This window comes from Cervus canadensis, chromosome 15 (genome assembly GCF_019320065.1).
Source record: "Cervus canadensis isolate Bull #8, Minnesota chromosome 15, ASM1932006v1, whole genome shotgun sequence".
Classification (NCBI taxonomy): Eukaryota; Metazoa; Chordata; class Mammalia; order Artiodactyla; family Cervidae; genus Cervus; species Cervus canadensis.
Genome location: NC_057400.1, coordinates 41,481,447 through 41,501,585, shown reverse-complemented (window position 1 = coordinate 41,501,585; position 20,139 = coordinate 41,481,447). Strand labels below are relative to the sequence as shown.

The 20,139-nt window shown below is 35.5% G+C and overlaps 1 protein-coding gene across 2 annotated transcripts in view; it reads right to left on the bottom strand.

Annotated features, from left to right (window-relative positions):
• Nucleotides 1-20,139, bottom strand: part of PSMD14 (proteasome 26S subunit, non-ATPase 14) — a 99,864-nt gene that overhangs the window by 46,949 nt on the left and 32,776 nt on the right. The window contains exon 1 of one of the 2 annotated variants that reach the window (XM_043487705.1): nucleotides 15,691-15,724. The exons of the other annotated variant lie outside the window; for it this stretch is intronic. The gene's annotated coding sequence lies outside the window, so the exon portion shown is untranslated. Of the gene's footprint in view, nucleotides 1-15,690; nucleotides 15,725-20,139 lie in introns of those variants that run through there. 2 annotated transcript variants of the gene reach the window in all.

Below are 20,139 nucleotides of genomic sequence, written 5' to 3'. Positions count from 1 at the left end.
AGACTAGTATATAAATATGGATTTAAGAGTCTTTTGAACAATTGTAAAATACCATGATAACCATTAAAATTGAATATAGACCTTACCAAATCACTGGAGAAGAAAAAGCTAAGACAAAACTGACAATAAAAATCAGAGTACCAAGAAGGGAACGAAACAAAAACAGCAAACAACATAAGTTAAGACCAAATATACTGGTAATGAAAAAATATAAATGAAGTAAAAGTCTCTTGTAAAAGTCTCTCATATGTGGTTTATGGAAATTCATGTATATGTTTCTTTTTATAAAACAAGCCACAATGGCCACTGTGTTTTACCCACCTCGCCTTTCTTCAGGGATGTATTACATCAATAGATTTCCTAGTAGTAAATCACTTTTACATTTCCAGGATAAATTGTTCAAGTTTTATTATTATGTTAACATTTAAAAATATGTTTATATTATTTTATATATTAGTATATTATTTTTACATAAGTGAGACTGACCAGGCATTTTATTTTTTCTGTTAAATTTGTCAGGTTTTGATATCACTATACTCAATTTATTAAATGTCTGGAAAGTTTACAACTTCCCATTTTCTATGTTCTAATAAAATGTACATATACTAAATTATATATGTTTTAAAATTTAAATTTGAACAAGCTTATTAATAAAATATTTAGCTCTGAAGCTGATTTTAGAGCTTATTTTTATGACAGTTCCAGTGGTATTAATAAATTCAGGTTACCTGTCTTGAAACTAGATGGACTATTGTTCCACAAAGTTTCGTTTCATTTAGTTCAGTTATTCCCACAGAATCAGTCTATTTTATCTCGTTTTTTTTAACTACTTAATATGGAAAACATCTCACATTAAATTTCTTTCTCCATATCACATTACTACTACCCAGAGAACTGATTTACATTTAAAAACAAATCAAATCATAACCAAAACCATGATAAAAATACTGGTTAAGGGAACACTTCCTAATTCATTCTGTGAGGTCAACACTACCCCAATACCAAAACCAGACAAAACCACTACAAGATAAGAAAACTACAGACAGACCACTATCTCTTACAAACATCAGTGAAAAAATCCTTAACAAAATACTAATAGAACACAGGAGCATATTCAAAAGACTATCTATATATATGACTGAGTGGGATTAAAACTTGCAATGCAAGGATGGTTCAACAAACAGAAACTGACCAATGTAATATACCACATTAAGCAAATGAAGGGGGGGATAAATGATCATTTCTATGCAGAAAAAGCAACTGACAAAATTCAACACTCTTTCATGATAAAAACACTTGACAAACTAGGTACAGAAGAACTCTACCTCAACACAATAAAAGTCATAGATTAAAAATCCACAGTGAATATAATGTCCCATGTTGGTGAAAAACTGAAAACTTTTCCTCTAAGATGAGGAACAAGGCGAAGATGCCTGCTTTCACCACTTGCTTCCCTGGTGGTTCCATCAGTAAAGAGTTGACCTGCAAAGAAGGAGACGTGGGTTTGATCCCTGTGTCGGGAAGATCCCCTGGAGAATGAAATGGAAGCCCACTCCAGTATGCTTGCCTGGGAAATCCCACGGACAGAGGAAACTGATGGACTACATACAGTCCATGGGGTTGTAAGAGTCGGACATGACTTAGCAACTAAACCACCATTGCTACTCAACATAGTACTAGAAGTTCTAGTGAGAGCAATGAGGCAAGAAAAAAAAGTAAAGGGCATGCAAACAAGAAAGGAAAAACTAAAATTATCTATTTGAGATAATATAATCTTATACATAGAAAATCCTGAAAGCATGTTAGTTACTCAGTCATTTCTGACTCTTTGCCACCCCTTGGAGCCAGCAGGCTCCTCTGTCCATGGAATTCTTCAGGCAAGAATACTTGAGTTGAGTTGACATTCCCTGAAAACTCCACCAAAAGAACCCTGAAGTCTCCATGAAAAGGATATTAGATCTAATAAGTACATTCAGTAAAGTATCAGGACACAAAGTCAATACTCAAAAACAATGCATCTCATTAACAAATAATGAACAATCTGAAAAAGAAATTACAAAAATAATTTCATTTACAATGTCATAAAAAAGAATGAGATACTTAGGAATTAAGTTAACCAAGGAAATGAAAGACTTGTACAATGAAAACCACATATACTGCTGCAAGAAATTAGAGAAGATATAAATAAATAGAAACACATCCCATGTTCATGAACTGGAAAATTTAATATTGTTAAAATGTCAAGACTACTCAAAGTGATCTACAGAGTCAAAGCAATCTCTGTCAAAATTTCAATGAAAACTTTTGGGGAAACGGAATACCTATCCTAAAGTCATATGAAATCTCAAGGAACCGTGAAGAGCCAAAGAATCTTCAAAAGAAAACAAAATTAAAAGACTCACACTTCCTGGTTTCAAAATTACTACAAAGACAGTAATAAAAAAAAAACATGGTACTACACATAGGGACAGACATAAAAACCAGTGGAACTGAACAGAAAGCTCAAAAATAAACCCTGGTGTATACAGTCAAATGATTTTTAACAAGAATGCCAAGGGTGCCAAAACAATAACTGTAAATCATATATCCAAAATACAAAGACAACTCCTAAAACAACAAAAAACCTGATTAAAAATAGGCAAAGAACTTGAACAGATATTTCTCCAAAGAAGATATATATGAAATACCACCTATTAGTATGGCTACTAACAAAACACACACACACAAAAACAGAAAACAAGTGCTGGTGAGGATGTGAATAAACAGAAAACCTTGCAACGCTTGGTGGGAATACAAAATAGGACAGCCGTTGTGAAAAATAGCATGGTAGTTTCTCAAAAATTAAAAACAGAATACTGTAAGATCTAGTAATTCTATATCTGGGTATATAACATGCCAAAAAATGAAGGCAGGTTCTCAAAAAGATGTCTGTATACCAGTGTTCACAGCAACATTATTCACAAGAGCTAAAGAGCAGAAGCAAGCCAAATGTCCACCAATGAATGAATGGATAAGCAAAATGTGGTATATACACACATGGTGGAATATTACTCAGTCTTTAAAAAGAAATTCTGCAATATGCTACAGTATGGGTGAACTTTGAAGACGTTATTTTAAGTGAAATAAGCCAATCAAAAATGACAAGTACTATGTGATTCCACTTACATCATGAAGTACTTACAGCAGACAAAATCATAAAGACAGACAATATAATGATGGTTGTTAGGGGCTACAGGAAGAGGAGTATGAATGTTTATTGATGGATATTTTAGTTTAAGCCAGTTAATTAACTAGAGCTAGGCAAGGAAACACATTCTGGGTACAAACTCAACTAAACAAATAAAACAACATAAAACTGACAATATAACCTAAAATTGCTGAATACAGGCATACATTGGAAGCACTGTGAGTTCAATTTCAGACCATTCTAATAAAGTAAATATTGCAATAATTCAAGCCATATAAATATTTTGGTTTTCAAGTACATATAAAAGTTATGTTTATACTATACTGTAATCTGTTAAGTGTGCAATAGCACTGTGATTAAAAAAATGTACATACTTTAAAAACACTTTATTGCTAAAAAATGTTAACCATCATCTCAGGTTTCAGTGAGTCATAATCTTTTTGCTGGTGGAGGGTCTGAAATATTGAGAACTACCAAATCATGACACAGAGACACGAAGGAAATAAATGCTGTTAGAAAAATGGCACAATAGACGTTCTCAATGCAGGGTTACCACAAATGCTCAATTTGTGGGGACAAAAAAAACCACAAACAATTATCTGCAACGGACAATAAAGTGAAACTAGGTAAAATGAGGTATGCCTCCACTAAAAAAGAAAAAAACCTTGAAAAAATAGTTGCCTCATTTATGACAAGTCAATACCCAAGTTAACAAAATACTAAAATCTTACTGGAAACATGGGCAAAGAATATAAAGCAACTAATTACATAAGAAATAATGAAATAAATATGAAAAATGTTCAACCTTACTAGTTGACCTCCTTTAATTAAGAAATGCCAATTAACACATTAAGACATTGTTGTTGCTGTTGTTCCTATCAAACAAGCTTTACAATGCCCAATTTTGGAGCGGGTGTGATAAAAGATACACTCTCAGCACTATTGGTGGGAAAGTGAATTAGTACACTCTATCAAAAAAGCAACTGAGCAATGCACATCAAGAGCCTTAAAACTGCACAAACTTTTTAACCTGCTTTTACACTACTAGAAATCATTTAAGTAAATAAACAGAGATGTTGGCATGAACCAGAACATCCATGATAAATCTTTTAATAATGCAGATAAACCTAAGAACAAAATAACAACCAATAATTTAAAAATACTGTTTAAAACTCCTTTCTCTGAGATCTCAGATGACTCTAGCCATCTTAATTAGCAATATTACCTTAAGTTAAAACTACCCTAGCCTGCTGCTATATTGAATATTTTTAACTTACAACACTGAAGGAACCTTCCCCTAATTTAAAAAGAAAGCTAATAAAAAGGAGTATGGCTGTTCAGTACATTCACTGGAGGCAGAGTTCTCTCCCGTCCTGGAGGCTAATGATAACAGAGGTAAATTACGAGCAATCACACAAGCTTCTACGTTTACCAGCAAAGTATTTAAGAGCACTGAAGGATGAGGTCTTTTTTTGACTGGCTTTTGACTATATGTAAGGGATTCCACTACAGAGCTCACTCTCAGAATCTGAGCTAGTGACTTAATATCATGATATATAGGAAGTATCCAAAAGAACTTAATAAAGCTTGGAAAAGACAAGGTACAAAACAGCCATCTTCAAATATATAAAGAGTTGTCAAAGTTCAGACTAACAGCTCTTAAAGTGCAGTCCCTAAATCAGATACATCAGCATCACTTGGCAATTTGTTATAAGTGCACATTCCTACTGAATCAGAAATTCTGGGAGCAGAGTCCAGAAATCTTGGTTTTTAGAAAGCCCTCCAGGTGATTCTGATGCCTGCTAAAACTTGAGAACCACTGAACTATGGGTAAATGGAATAAAGCTTATGGGGAGACTGAATATGGGCTCTATATAAGAAAAAGCTTCTACTGGTCCAAACTATCTAAAGAGTTCCAGTTAATGAATTCCCTGTAATTGCAGTTATTCAAACATAATTCATTCAAGGGGGAAAAATGTTACAGAAGGGGTTCAAATATTTGATGACGAATTAAATATTTTGGGGGTTTGTTTTTAACTTAGTATACTATGAATTATCATATTGTTTTCCAAGGGAGCCATCTCAAATTCAACATCTTCAAAAATCAAACTTCCCATGTTTCTCTACAAACTAACCTTCCCAACTTATTTTAATGTTAAGTCTCAAACTAGAAACCTAGGCAAAATTTTCACTGACTCTCCTTCGGTCCTTATAGTCAATATAGCACCAAGTTTTATCAATTCTTTTGTTATTCTGCAGTATGACAGAGATATATTTTAAAATATTCATTTTTGTGAAAAGTTTCAAGGAAACACCATCCATAATAGTTCACTCCTAGTTAAGTAAGTCTAAGACATCATGAACATCCACTCTACCTCTCAAATTCATGTCTAAGAAAAATCCTGGATTGGAAAAAAATCTGTTTATCTTTGTTTAACCTGAAGTTTTCCAATTCATTCCATGGTCCACATGGTCCTCTCAGAGAAAATCTGGACTTTCCTTTTCAGGCTGTGAAATAATTTATCATTTTTTCAAATGTGAGGCAGAGATCAAGCTCAGGTTCCGAATAATATTTAAGTATTTACCATGGGTCTAGCACTGAAGCTTCAAGAAGCTTATAGTATAGTTGGAAAGACAGATTAAACACACGTTGGCACAGATTATCAGAAATAAAATGCAATTTTTGACTTCTAGCAATGTGCTCTTTCCACTATAGCATAGCATCCCGTTTTCAGATGGCCAAATCTACTTTTATTCTGGAGGCTTAGTTCTTTTTCTTTGTTTACAATTTTAGAATCCTCTGCCACCTGGAGCCATTTCCTATTAAAGAAAACAGAAATAAGTCTTGAGAATAAATAGATGTTCTTTCTACCTGAAAGTTAGTATGCCCACCGAGAACAGGGAACAACTCTGGGCTTCCCTTATTTACTGAATCTAGACGGGCACAGGGGGCTTAGCAGAGCAAAAGGCACTACTGAATTTACTTATAACACAGTATGCACACTACCATAAAAACAAAAATATGCCTTTTTATTAAAACATACTGTAAGAAACTAGTCACACATAACATTTAGGGCTGTTTTTTTAATCACAGCATACAAAGGGCTTCCCTGGTGGCTCAGATGGTAATGAATCTGCCTGCAATGCAAGAGACCCAGGTTCGAGCCCTGGATCAAGAAGATCCCCTGTAGAAGGAAATGGCAACCCACTCCAGTATTCTTGCTGGAAAACTCCATGGACAGAGGAGCCTGGCAGGCAAAGAATCAGACACAACTGAGCAAATAACCCTTACACAAATGGTAGAAAAATAATAATATATATATAAAAATTGGAAAATTATGTATATAAGTTGGAAAAAAACTGGAGAATGATTTAGTTACACACTGCTATAAAAAGACATGGAACTAAAATGCACATACCCCTCATACAAATAGGGCTTCCCTTGTAGCTCAGCTGGTAAAGAATCCACCTGCAATGCAGGAGACCTGGGTTCAATCCCTGGGTTGGGAAGATCCTCCGGAGAAGGGAAAGGCTACCCATTGCAGTATTCTGGCCTGGAGAATTCTATGGACTGTATAGCCCATGGGGTCGCAAAGAGTCAGACATGACTGAGGGACTTTCACTCATACAAATAAGAAATTGAAATAATTACTTTTGCTATATAAATCCATAATACTCAAATCCTACAGGCATAACATTAAAATCACTTTAAGTAAACCTGACTCTTTTTTTTGCCACTTCATTTTTTTAATTGAAGGATAATTGCTTTACAGAATTTTGTGGTTTTCTGTCATACATCAGCAAGAATCAGCCATAGGTACACCCATATCCCCTCCCTCCTGGACCTCCCTCCCATCTCCCTCCTCATCCCACCTGACTTTTTAAAGTTAAGTTTGTTTAGAATGAGGTAGGGTGAATTCATACCTTTAAACTTACTAAGAGTATAAGTTAGCTATCTAACAGAACTGCAAAGTAAAACAGGTAATCCACAGGCATAAGTAGTGTGACTGACCTTTTATACACATATACATGAAGATCTACCTGACCAGTGATGTAATAGCTATCAGGAACTCCACAAGGGCATCAAACTCTGTACAATTGAGTTTTAATCTGTTACATTTTGATCTGTTACATTTAGTAAAACAAACTGTCATCCAGGTTCACAAATTTTAAATGTGGTTAAATTAAAAAAGATATGAGTTGTTTTTGTGGGGCTTCCCCACCCGCCCCATTAGAAGGTTAAAATCTGATCCAGCGTAAAAAGCCCTGACTTTTACTTGGGCAGCCCTTGTTGACTAAGTCCTTAAAAAAAAAAAAAAAAAAAGGCATTTACCATTATAAGAGGATAAAAACTAACACCTCAAAGTGTTACCTACTCAGGCCTTTTAACAAATTTGTTAACACTATTAGTTATATTACTCCACCTTTCTCTTAGTGTGAACTGGTATCAATTATTTAGCCAATTCTATAATGTTATTAAAATACCTGCTGATTAAACATGAACCGAAGTGTCACTTAAAAAGAAATGTAAAATAAGTAATATCACTGAACTGCAACAGTCCAAAAAAAGCTAAAAATATAAGTTACCTTGGGCAATGACATAAAACATTTCTAGACTTATTTAAAAGTTGTTTCTAGGATTAAAATATTACATGGATTTCTTTATTTTTATAAAGTGTATTTGGTCCTGCATTATAGAATTATCTTTTAGGTCTGTTAAAATGTTTTTCAACAACAAAAAAAGAACATTTTATTAACAAATGGTGACTATTCTAAAAAATAAAATAAAACCTAAGCATATATTAAATAGCTGACAGGAAATAATTCTTAATTTCTGGCATTGCAATACAGCCCTTCACAAATTCCGTCAAAAATTTTAAAATTTGATGAAACCACCACCTTCAGTTTCCTCAGTTAAAAACTCCTAGGCAGGGGGTACCTGAACAGAAAAGAAGCAAATTCAAACATATACAAACAACTACCACTGTACTGTTTATCTCTTACCGAGCAAGGTAAGAAACAACCTTTTAATACTTTAATTTTGTGAGTATTAAACAACTAGTGTGAAAAACAAGCTGCATGTAAACTACTTCTACTGCCTGAGCTTCAATGACTAGCTGAGGCAACCTGTTATAGGAGGTGTTAATTGGCAATAGGAGTACAAGTCAGAAGCATGTTCCCTATCGTCCTAACCCAGCAAGGCTAGGTCATTAAAGTGGAAATGAATTCTTTCATGTCGACTTAACCCTTTCAATGCATGCTTTCAGCTGTTTTCTCTCAATTAATTTTAAAAACTTGTTACTTTTTAGAGTTAAAAAAAAAATGTTCCAAAAAAGGTCCTTTGGCTGACAGTTCCAATGTCTATGTTATTCAGAAGAGAAGAACAGAGCAAGTTAATTGCACTGTAATATTGCAACTCTCCTCTCTGAAAAACATATAAACTAAACATATTTGCTTACTTTAACACTGAAAAAAGATACAGGATATAGTGTTTAAAATTAGCTCAGAACCATTTAGTCACATAGGGCTTTGATTTACCATTCTGTTTAAGATACATGGGCTATCTCATAATGGTAACTTAAATATCTTAACCTTGGGACATGGTAATAATTTTTTAATTTCCACAATGTTCATACAAGAATCTCCATTATGAAATGTTTTGAAACATATATAAGTTAAACACCTTTCTAATTAAGTTTCATTATTCTGATAAGGTGCAGAGTCAAAGCATATCCTGATGACTGGTTGCCAAAAAGCCAAAATTCCTTTTATGGCATGATCTCAGAGGTTTCCAGATGGCACATTAATTCTTTAAAAAAAAAAAAAAAAAGACAAAAAGAAGGAAAGAAGAATAATAATAGGAATGTTAAAATAATGATGCATTGCTTTTGAAATGCCATGTGTATAAATACTAATATTCCCATATAATAAGCATTATAGCCATTTAAAACTCAATTACATAAATAATATTCTAAATATTATGATTAAAAAATTAACACACATATGCTACACCTTTCACCACTGAATAATCTTGGAGGTATTTTCCTTAATAAAAATATTATCAGAGTAAGAACTAAACACTAGTAAATCTATAATGCCTATGACTTGTGATAAATCAATAAAAAACTACCAGCATGACAATAGAGACATAACTTCATCTACTGTTGTGCAGCAGAGCTCTCAAGTAACTCTAACCAACAATACACTTAACTAAAAACTTGATCAGCAAGGGTTGAGATAATAGTAGGCAATTTAATGGTTTGAAGATGTCAAAAAATGAGAATTATACCTGCTATATTCCTATACCCTAATATTTATTCCCTTCCTCCCTTTTATCATTCATCTCCTTCTTTCAAGTCTTTTGATCATTGACAAACTCAGTTCCTGCCTCTCTGGAAACTGACATTTTCCCTTAGGTCTACTGAGCTCCTCCAATATAGCAAACCTAAGGAACTATCCTGGAGTCAACATTTTGAGAATATAAAAATTTCAGTGGGAACAGGCAGTGGGGTGAGGCAAGGTAGCAGTCGGGGAAAAGGGGAGATAACATCATTACTTGTCTATAAAGCTACCTGATCAAAGTAACACAGGGACCGGTGGCCTAGTGAATAATGCCCAACTGTGACATTTCTTTCTCTTTAAGACCACTCCTGATACTCACCTTGAAACAGTTTTCACCTACTTAAAAATATGTGTGTGTAAAATATGCCATAAGCACCAACCACTTTCAGTTCAGCTCAGTTCAGTCGCTCAGTCGTGTCAGACTCTTTGCGACCCCAAGAATTGCAGCACGCTAGGCCTCCCTGTCCATCACCAACGCCCGGAGTTTACTGAAACTCATGTCCATCGCGGAGAAGGCAATGGCAACCCACTCCAGTACTCTTGCCTGGAAAATCCCATGGGCGGAGGAGCCTGGTGGGCTGTAGTCCACGGGGTCGCGAAGAGTCGGACACGACTGAAGCGACTTAGCAGCAGCAGCAGCATGTCCATCGAGTCCCCAACCACTTTAGCCATTTATGAAATCCATCTTATTAGAACAGGGACCAACTGTCTCCCATTCTGGGTGACTCTCACTCTGCCCCATAGAAACGAGGAAGGAACAAGTACAGTCCTTACCTCCCTCTGTTATAAAGAGGCATAATTCACAGAGGACTGCTTAAACTTTTAATTTCCACAATGTCCATATAAGAATCCCTATTATGAAAATGTTTTGAAACATATATGAGTTAAACACCTTTGTAATTAAGTTTCATTATTTTGATAGGGTGCACTGTCAAAGCATATCCTGATGACTGGTTGCCAAAAAGCCAAAATTCCTTTTATGGGATGATCTCAGAAGCTATAACTTCAAATGTTTAGGAGTGGCTAAAACATGCTATCTTTTATAATTGGACATAGGGTCCCAGAATCAAGGAGAATCTCAAAAGTCCTAAAACAGAGCATTAAGGTATTAGAACTGTTCCAAAACAGATCCTACAATTGGCTTTGACTTTAAAGCTTTTATAGGCACTGATGGCCCTTTTTCCTTTTATACTGTTCAACTATTTATGTATTTAAATTACAAAACATGTAAAATATAGTCAGTCACAAATAAACTGGTTATTTTGGGAAGCATTCATAATTAAGTAGCTGCTCATCTTCTAAAGTATAGTATGCAAAGTCATCTATGGAATATTATACACACATACAAAGAGTGCATGTTTTTTATTTATTTACTCAACCACCACAGACCTGAGAGCCCAATGCCATGTACTGGTTATACAAAGGTAAACAGGCCCCTGCCCCTAAAAGGTTTTCAAACCAGAAGGCACGCAAGAAAAACTATAAAAGCACCACAAAAGCATATATTGTGGATACAGAAGTCAGAGATCGATGCAAGTTCAATCCCCGGGTCAAGAAGATTCCCTGGAGAAGGGCATGTCAACCCATTCCAGTAGAATGGAGAATCCCTGGAGAATCTTGCCTGGAGAATCCCATGAACAGAAGAGCTTGGTGGGCTATGGTCCACAGGGTCACAAAGAGTGGGACTCAACTGAAGTGACTTAGCGCACAAGCACGGATGCCCTGAATAGGTTTACAAACCAGAAGGCAAGCAAGAAAAACTATAAAAGCACCACACAAGCATATATAGTGAACACAGAAGTCAGAGTTATGTATTTGATACACTCTTCCCTTATGCTAAGAACTGAAAAATATGTAGAACTTATCCAAGCAAAACAAAAAGGAGAGGAGTGGCAAGGAAAGGCATTCCAAGGAAAGAAAATAACACATTTAAAGGCAGAGAGACATAAAAAAGCCATTACCCTGCACATTACCATTCAAAACTTTTTAAAAAAAATAAAATGGGCTGAAGATCAAACCAGTCAATCCTAAAGGAAATCAACCCTGAATATTCATTGAAAAAGACTGATGCTGAAGCTGAAGCTCCAATACTTTGGCCACCTGATATGAAGAGCCAACTCACTGGAAAATACACTGATGCAAGGTAAGATTTGAGGACAAGAGGAGAAGGGCAAGACAGAGGATGAAATGGTTGATGGTATCAATGACTCAATGGACCTGAGTCTGAGCAAACTCCAGTTTCCCAGACAGGGAAGCCTGGCATGCTGCAGTCCACAGGGTGTCAAGAGTCAGACACAACTCAGCAACTGAACAACAAATGGATTCTTAAGCAGCCAAACATGAGTTAATACTGCTTCTATTTCAATGGGTATTTTACTGAGGATGTGACTTTTTTCAAAGACCATTTTTAAAAGAAGTGCTTTTTCTTATCCACACTTTTGCCTTTTATGAAAAATGTTCAGCACTTCAAAATACAAATCAGTCTGGAGCTCTCTGACATGCTTAAAAGAAATACACAGTTCTAAGACAACAGAGAAGACGACATGCTTTCCATACAAAATGCTGTCATACAGTAAGTAATATGTAGTATCTCTTTAGTTTATGGAATTTGCACATATATTCTATCTGACTCAATCTTGAGGCCAGGGGCTATTTCTGTTTAACATATAAAGATCTCAAAATAAAATCTTTTTTCAGTAAGTATTTATAAAAAGCTGATTGTGTGATATCCAAGCAATGGGTACCCCTGGAAGAGAAGACACAGTTCAAGACTGGGATTAGCTGGATCACTGATCAGAGGAGCCGAGGGTTAAATGGATGCTACTGTGATCAGCTGTGAGAGCCACTAAGCAGCCATAAGCGCCAGGCTCTAGAGGCGTTAACACAGAATAGTAATAACCTTGCCTGTTTGGGGGTATCCTGCTTTATATTTTTTCAAATATGTTATTTATCTCATCTGATGAAAGAAGAGAAAAACCAAGGAACGATATATAAGAAAAAGCACCATACATACAGAGGAGAGGGAATTCAAAAAACACGTTGGTGTGAATAGGAGAGGGAAAAAAAAGGACTTGGGAAAACTCTGTGCGCTACGAACTATGACAGGCGCTAGGTATATGATGAACCAATTCCATGCTGTGCTAGTCTTTAAAATGGAGGTAGGAGACAAGACAATTATACAAGTAAATAAACCTCAGGCCATCTCCCAAATTTCCAGAATCTGACTGCCTCTTACCACCCACATAATAGCACTCTGGTGATAACTATAAACATTACATGGACATAAAATCCATACATATCTCCCCTTTAACTAATTTTGTTTTTTTATTCTTATTAGATATTATCTGAGATCTTCTTTCCTTCCTATTACCTTGTTTAATCAAGACCTGATATTACTATACAAAGTGGAAATTCAAACCAATGCAGCTATAGTAACACTATATGTAGTCTATCTACATGGCGGGTTACACCCTGCCCAAAGAGCAACAATATAAGACTACCAAAAGCCATTACAGCAATCAGTTATTCACTGAAAATTAAGCATCCTAACATTTTACTCTCAGTGGGACTAGTGTTCTTCTCATATAAACCACTGAAGTTTATCCTCAAGTAGGGCAGAAAAATAAACTATTAGTTAAATCTGAATTTAGATAAATGAATACTTTTTAATATGTACGTCCCATGCAATATTTGGGATATACTTAAATTTTTAAAATATTTATTGTTTACCTGAAGTTCAAACTAAACTGGGCATCCAGTATTTTCCTTTGTGAACTACGACAACCCTATTCCCAAGTAACAAGTAGTTTCTGTTCTAAGACCATATTCTAACTCTCTCCCCCATTTCATGTGTTCTGTGTAGCTTAAGCCAGAGACAACTTTATATTATTACACACACCAATAGCTTTCTCAAAGTGAACTGTTACCTCTTTGTCTTCAATTAAGTAATAAAGTGCTCTTGCCAAATGGTCACTCAGTTTCCTCTTATAGGAAAAAAAAAAGCACACATGAAATTTATATCTTAATAATACACAAATCATATTTTTATTCTTATTGGAAATCAGCATCTACTTTGAAATATCTTCTCTTGCTAAATGTTAAAGTAATCATTCATTAAATGACAAATACGCTTTTCACTTTAGGTAAGAAAATATAGCTCTGAGCACATTGTACACATGGCCCTGTCGGCGTCTGCCTTGTCATCTGAGGCAGGGAACGGACTCAGCTGCTGACAGTAGACTCACCAGGCATACCCAGAGCCACACTCCTTAGTGACACTAGACTGTCTCTGCTACACACTCTTCTCACCGTGTTACGAAGTCCCCATTAAGGAAAACACTGTATAAGAGTTTGGGATTCACTAGTTCGTAACTTTGTGCAGCAATGGGTCAGTACTCTGCATGCTACTATTGCTAGTTGATAGACTATCTAATAGAAGAGGCTACTATCATAACGGAGAGAAGTCCACACTAGAGAAACAGTATCCTGCACACACACAAAAAGATGCTCAATAAATAACACCTCAATCTCTTTATAAATAAATGCAATTTCGGTTTTTATTTTTTTGATCACTATCTCACCCACAAACATGCCAAGAAAGGCGTTCTGATGCCTCTGTGAGCCAAGCAGACATGAAAATGCCAAAGGCAATCCTATGCTTGTGTGGTCTCCATTAAGAACTGTAGATCCCTTCTCTCAGAAGCAGTATATCCACAAGGCCAGAAAAATGAGAGGCTAGAGAAAAGGAAGCTAACAACTCAATGGACATGAATTTGAGCAAACTCTGAGAGATAGTGAAAGACAGGGAAGCCTGGCTTGTTGCAGGTCATGGGGTCAAAAGAGCTGGACAAGACCTAGCAACTGTGAACAACAACAAAACATACTCAGAAACTAAGAAAATGAGATAGGAAGCCAATTAGGCAGCAGACTGGACACAAGGCTTATTATTATTTAGGGAATTAAATCCGCCTTAGGCCTAAGAGTAGAAAGTTGCCTCCCTGGGCAAAAGAGAGGCCAATGAGGCAGTTAGGTGAGCAGCTGAGAAGGAATGAGAGCAAAGTGACAACCATCCACAGAGCAAACAACTAATGTTTTTTTCTAACCACTGTTAGTTTCTTTTAAAACTTATTGAGGAGACACAAAAGACTGTAGTATACTCACTAAACAGCTTATGAAATAAAACATCACTGAAAGTTAGGCTGAAGCTTCTGCATCATCCTCCTGACTTATTGCACCCTCTCCATAACCCCTGTTGTAGCCACTATTCTAATTTCTGGTGATTATCATGCATCTCCTCATACTTTCACTATGTAAGCAAATATAGGTAATATATAATATTATAGTATTTGCATGTTTTAAAATTATATATTAAAACTCAGAACATATTTATTCCTCTACTGGCCTTTTTCCTCTAGTATGTTAATGTGGATTAATCATGCAGATATTGAAGATCACCTACTTTACAAAAGCCCCACTGTTAAGCAAAGTTATGTATTTTCCTCCTGATGGACAATTAGGTTGTTTTCAATTTTTTTGATATTATAAACTACAGATCAGCAAACTGGGGCCTGTGGGAGAGCCAGCTGACTGTTTTTGAAAATGAAGTTTTGTTGGAATATAGCCAGGCACATTCATTTTGTATTATGTATGGCTGCTTTAACACTACAATGGCAGGATGAAATTGAGTGGTGCAACAGAAACCATTTGGTCCACAAGTCTAAAATATTTATGACCCAGACCTTTAAGAAAGGAGTACCAAGGGGTTATAAACAATACTGTTGTGAATGTTCTAGCAGCAACATGGGACACTTTCCGTGTTGCTGCTAGAATTAGGGAATATAATTAGGAAAAGATCTCTCAGTTCGCAGGGTTAGCAAATCTTTACCATTACTAGATTTTACCAAAATGCACAAGACGGCTGTACACTACTACTAGCTTATACATGTTTATAAACCATTTGTGTTCCTTCTTCTAATATTCCTATCTTTTGCCCATTTAAAAATATCATTTTCTGGGGGAGGGGCTGGAAAAAAAAGAAAAAAAATAAATAAATAAAAATATCATTTTCTTACTGATTTAAAGAAACAAAATACATATATTTATGACTAGTGTTTTGTCCATTATATGTTAGATATATATATCTTTCCCAATCTGTGGCTCACCACTTTGCTTTTTACATTTCTTCATGCCTCAGTTTTATCTGAAAAAAAAAAATGAAGATTGTAACAACAACCCAACTTCATATAATCGCTGAAAAGACTGAATGAGTTAATATATTTAAAATACTTAGAACAGTGCCTGGCACATGTAAGTGTTCCACAAATATTAACTACTTAATATTAATATTATCTACTTATTTTATCATATCATAAAGAAAAACAAATTTTAAGTTTCAACATAAATTTATCACTGTCCCTTTAGTATTCGTGCTATCATATTTAAGAAATTCTGCCCTACACATTTAATTTCATGTGTTCATAAAGCAATAACCTATCTTGCTTATTTAGTACCTCTGAAAGCTAAGAAAGAATAGCACTTTCTGTTAATTTGATTTCGATTATTATTCACTGTCTGCATATTTTCTTAAAATCTAAGTACAATCTAATACTGATCTCTTTAAAGTTCCAATAGAAAGGATAATCCCCTCCAGAATCTCTAGTCCCACACCATTTTTCTTATTAAAAAGTAAATAAAAGAGGCACCTGCTTACATTCAAGAGAGAGTAATAAAGGACTATATTTACATTCCCAACAGAAACAAATAAAAAATAGACAAAATTATATAAAAGAAAAGCTCGTAAGACACTGTTGATCAAGCAACAAAAGACAGTGACCTCTGAGAACTTGGAAAACAAAGGAGGTAAACCCTGCTACGACCCTAGTTTCTTGCTTTGAGAGTTTCCAAGCTGCAGTGCAGGGGGGCAGTCTACTGAACTCTCTGAACTGAGATGTTAAGAGCTGAGATACTGGGAGACCAAAGCAGCTAGAGTTATCAGCAGAGTACCACAGAGAAAATAGCCTCAAAGAGAAAAAAAAACCCTGGGATCTTCTGAGGTTCCTCCTTGAATAATCAACTGAGTACTGATCAGTTCAAGTGTATGAGGAAACTGCATGAGGGTGGGGAAAAACACCAAAAAGATCAGAGGAGTACCTACCTCTCACATAGCACTAATAATAATGCTTATCCCCATCAGCCAAACAGGAAAACATTTGAATGCACAAGGCATTGATTAGACAGAAAGGCCTTGCCTCAACAGTGGAAAAAAACAAGTCTAAGACTAAGCACTGCTCCAGTCTCACCCAACAAGTTATAAAAGCAAAACTAGGAAGAATCAAACAGGTTCCAAATAATTTAACTGCATCCCATAACAAATATCAAGAATATTTCATAAGAATAAAAAACAGCCAACACACAAGGCAAAACTCACAATGTCAGGCCCTAGTTAAAAAAATTACCACGCATGCACAACTAGGAGATAAATCAATTAATTAAAACCAATCTAGAATAAAAAAGATGGTAAAAAAATAATAGACAAGGATATTAAAATCTTATTGTACCTATCAAAAAGTTAACTAGAGACATGAAAGACATAAAAATGACTCAAATCAAACTTCTTCTAATGAATGCCACAATTCATCAGTGGCAACAAGATAAAGTATGCAGTGAATCTAGAGACACTTGGGGAGCTTTATCTTTAGGGTGTCCACAGGTGGTCAAAAAGTGAAAAAAAAAAGCTGTAAGATGAAAAATATACTGGATAGGATTAATGGAAGATCAGACACTGGACAGGAAAAAAAAAAAAGAGTGACTTTGAAGACACAGCAACAGGAAATGAAACCAAAGACGTTGGAAATAAAATTAACAGAGCCATCAAAAACAACGGGACTACTACAAAAAGAAAAATATACGTATCACTATGATTCTTGAAAGGGTGGGAAAGGTGGTAGGAGAACAGAAAAAATATCTTTTAAAAATTTCAAACTTTGTTGAAACTTTGTGAAAATAATAAACCTATAGATACGGGAAGCTCAGTAAAACATTAAGCACAAGAAATATGAAGAAACCTACATCACTACCCATCACAACTAAAAACAAGCGATAAGAAGAAAAATCTTCCAAGTATTGCAGAATAAGGACAGATAAAGAGACAATGAAACAGATTTCAAAGTTCAGAAATAAATTCTAACATTTATGATCAATAAATCTTTGATAAAGAAGCCAAGACAATTCAACAGGAAAAGTCTTTCCAACAGATGGTGTTGAGACAACGAGACATATACACGCAAAAGCAAGATCCCCACCTCACATCATGTAGAAAGTGGATCACAGAACTAAATGTAAGAGTTAAAATCATAAAACTCTTAAGAAAAAAGGAGTAAATCTTCATGAACTCCGGCTAAACACTGATTTCTCAATACAATATCAAAGCGCAAGTGATAGGACTTGCCTAGCAGTCCAGTGGTTAAGTCTGTGCTTACAGACTTAACAGACTGCTTCCACTGTAAGGGTCATAGGTTAGATCCCTGGTCTGAGAACTAAGAACTCACATGCCACACAGTGCAGCCAAAGGGGGGGAAAAAAAACAACACAGATCATAAAAGAAGACTGATCATCATCAAGAAAGTGAAAAGACCAGAAACTATAAAACTCTTATAGGAAAACATAGGCAGAACTCTCTCTGACATAAATCACTGCAAAATCCTCTAGGACCCACCTTCCAGAGTAATGGAAATAAAAACAAAAATAAACAAATGGGACCTAATGAAATTTAAAAGCTGTTGCACAATGAAGGAAACCATAAGCAAGGTGAAAAGGAAGCCATAAGAATGGGAGAAAATAATAGCAAATGAAATAACTGACAAAGAATTAATCTCCAAAATATACAAGCAGCTCACGCAACTCAATACCAGAAAAATAAACGACCCAATCAAAAAGTGGGCCAAAGAACTAAACAGGCATTTCTCCAAAGAAGACATACAGATGGCTAACAGACACATGAAAAGATGCTCAACATCACTCATTATCAGAGAAATGCAAATCAAAACCACAAAGAAGTATCATCTCATGCTGGTCAGAATGGCTGCCATCAAAGTCTACAAACAGTAAATGCTGGAGAGGGTGCAGAGTAAAGGGAAGTCTCTTACACTGTTGGTGGGAATGTAAACTAGTACAGTGACTCTGGAAAACAGTGTGGAAATTCCTTTACAAACTGGAAATAGAACTGCCATACGACCCAGCAATCCTACTGCTGGGTGTACCACCAAGGAAACCAGAACTGAAAGACACATATGTACCCCAATGTTCATTGCAGCACTGTTCACAATAGCTAGGACATGGAAGCAACCTCGATATCCATTGGCAGATGAACGGGTAAGTAAGTTGTGGTACATACACACAATGGAATATTACTCGGGTACAAAAAAGAATGCATTTGACTCAATTCTAATGAGGTGGATGAAACTGGAGCCTATTATACAGAGTGAAGTAAGTCAGAAAAAGAAGCACCAATACAGTATATTAACACATACATATGGAATTTAGAAAGATGGTAATGACAACCCTATATGAAAGACAGCAAAAGAGACACAGATGTAAAGAACAGACTTTGGGACTCTGTGGGAGAAGGCGAGGGTGGGATGATTTGCGAGAACAGCATTGAAACATGTATATTACCATATGTAAAACAGATGACCAGTGCAAGTTCGATGCATGAAGCAGGGTGCTGAAAGCTAGTGTTCTGGGACAACCCAGAGGGATGGGGTGGGAAGGGAGGTGGCTTCAGGATGGGGGGGACACATGTGTACCTGGGGCTGATCCATGTCAATGTATGGCAAAAACCACAATACTGTAAAGTAAGTAGCCCCCAGTTAAAATAAAGAAATTAAATTTTAAAAAGTGAAAGGAGAACCTATAGACTGGAAGAAAATATTTACAAATCATATATGGAGGATTTTGTCTATAATATGTAAAGAACTTTAACAGCTCAATACTAAAAGAAAAATAGTCTTTTTTCTTTTTTTTTTTTAGTGGGCAGCAGATCAGCATGCAAAACATATTATGTCCTTCAGGCAAACAGAAAATACCAGATAAAATACATCCACACAAGACAGAACACAGAAAACTAAAAGGACATATGTAAATATATGATTTTTTTTTCTTATTATTTAAATCTCTTTAAAAGAGATTGCTGTGAAAAATATTACAGCAGTTCCTCAAAAACTTAAAAACAGAATTAATTAATTAACTAATCCTGCAATTCCACTTCCGGGTATATACCCAAAAGAATTAAACTCATTGATTAGAACAGGTATTTGTACACCAATGTTCACAGCAGCATTATTCACAATAGTCAAAAGGTTGAAACAACCCAAATATTCAACATCAGATGAATAAACAAAATGTGGTATATCATACATGGAATATTATTCAGCCTTAAAAAGGAAGGAAATTCTGACACATGGTACAACGTGGATGAACCCTGAAGATATTAGGCTAAACAAAACAAGCCAGTCACAAAAGGGCAAATACTGTATCAGTTTAGTTCAGTTCAGTTGCTCAGTCATGTCCGAGTCTTTGCGACACTATGAACTGCAGCACGCCAGCCCTCCCTG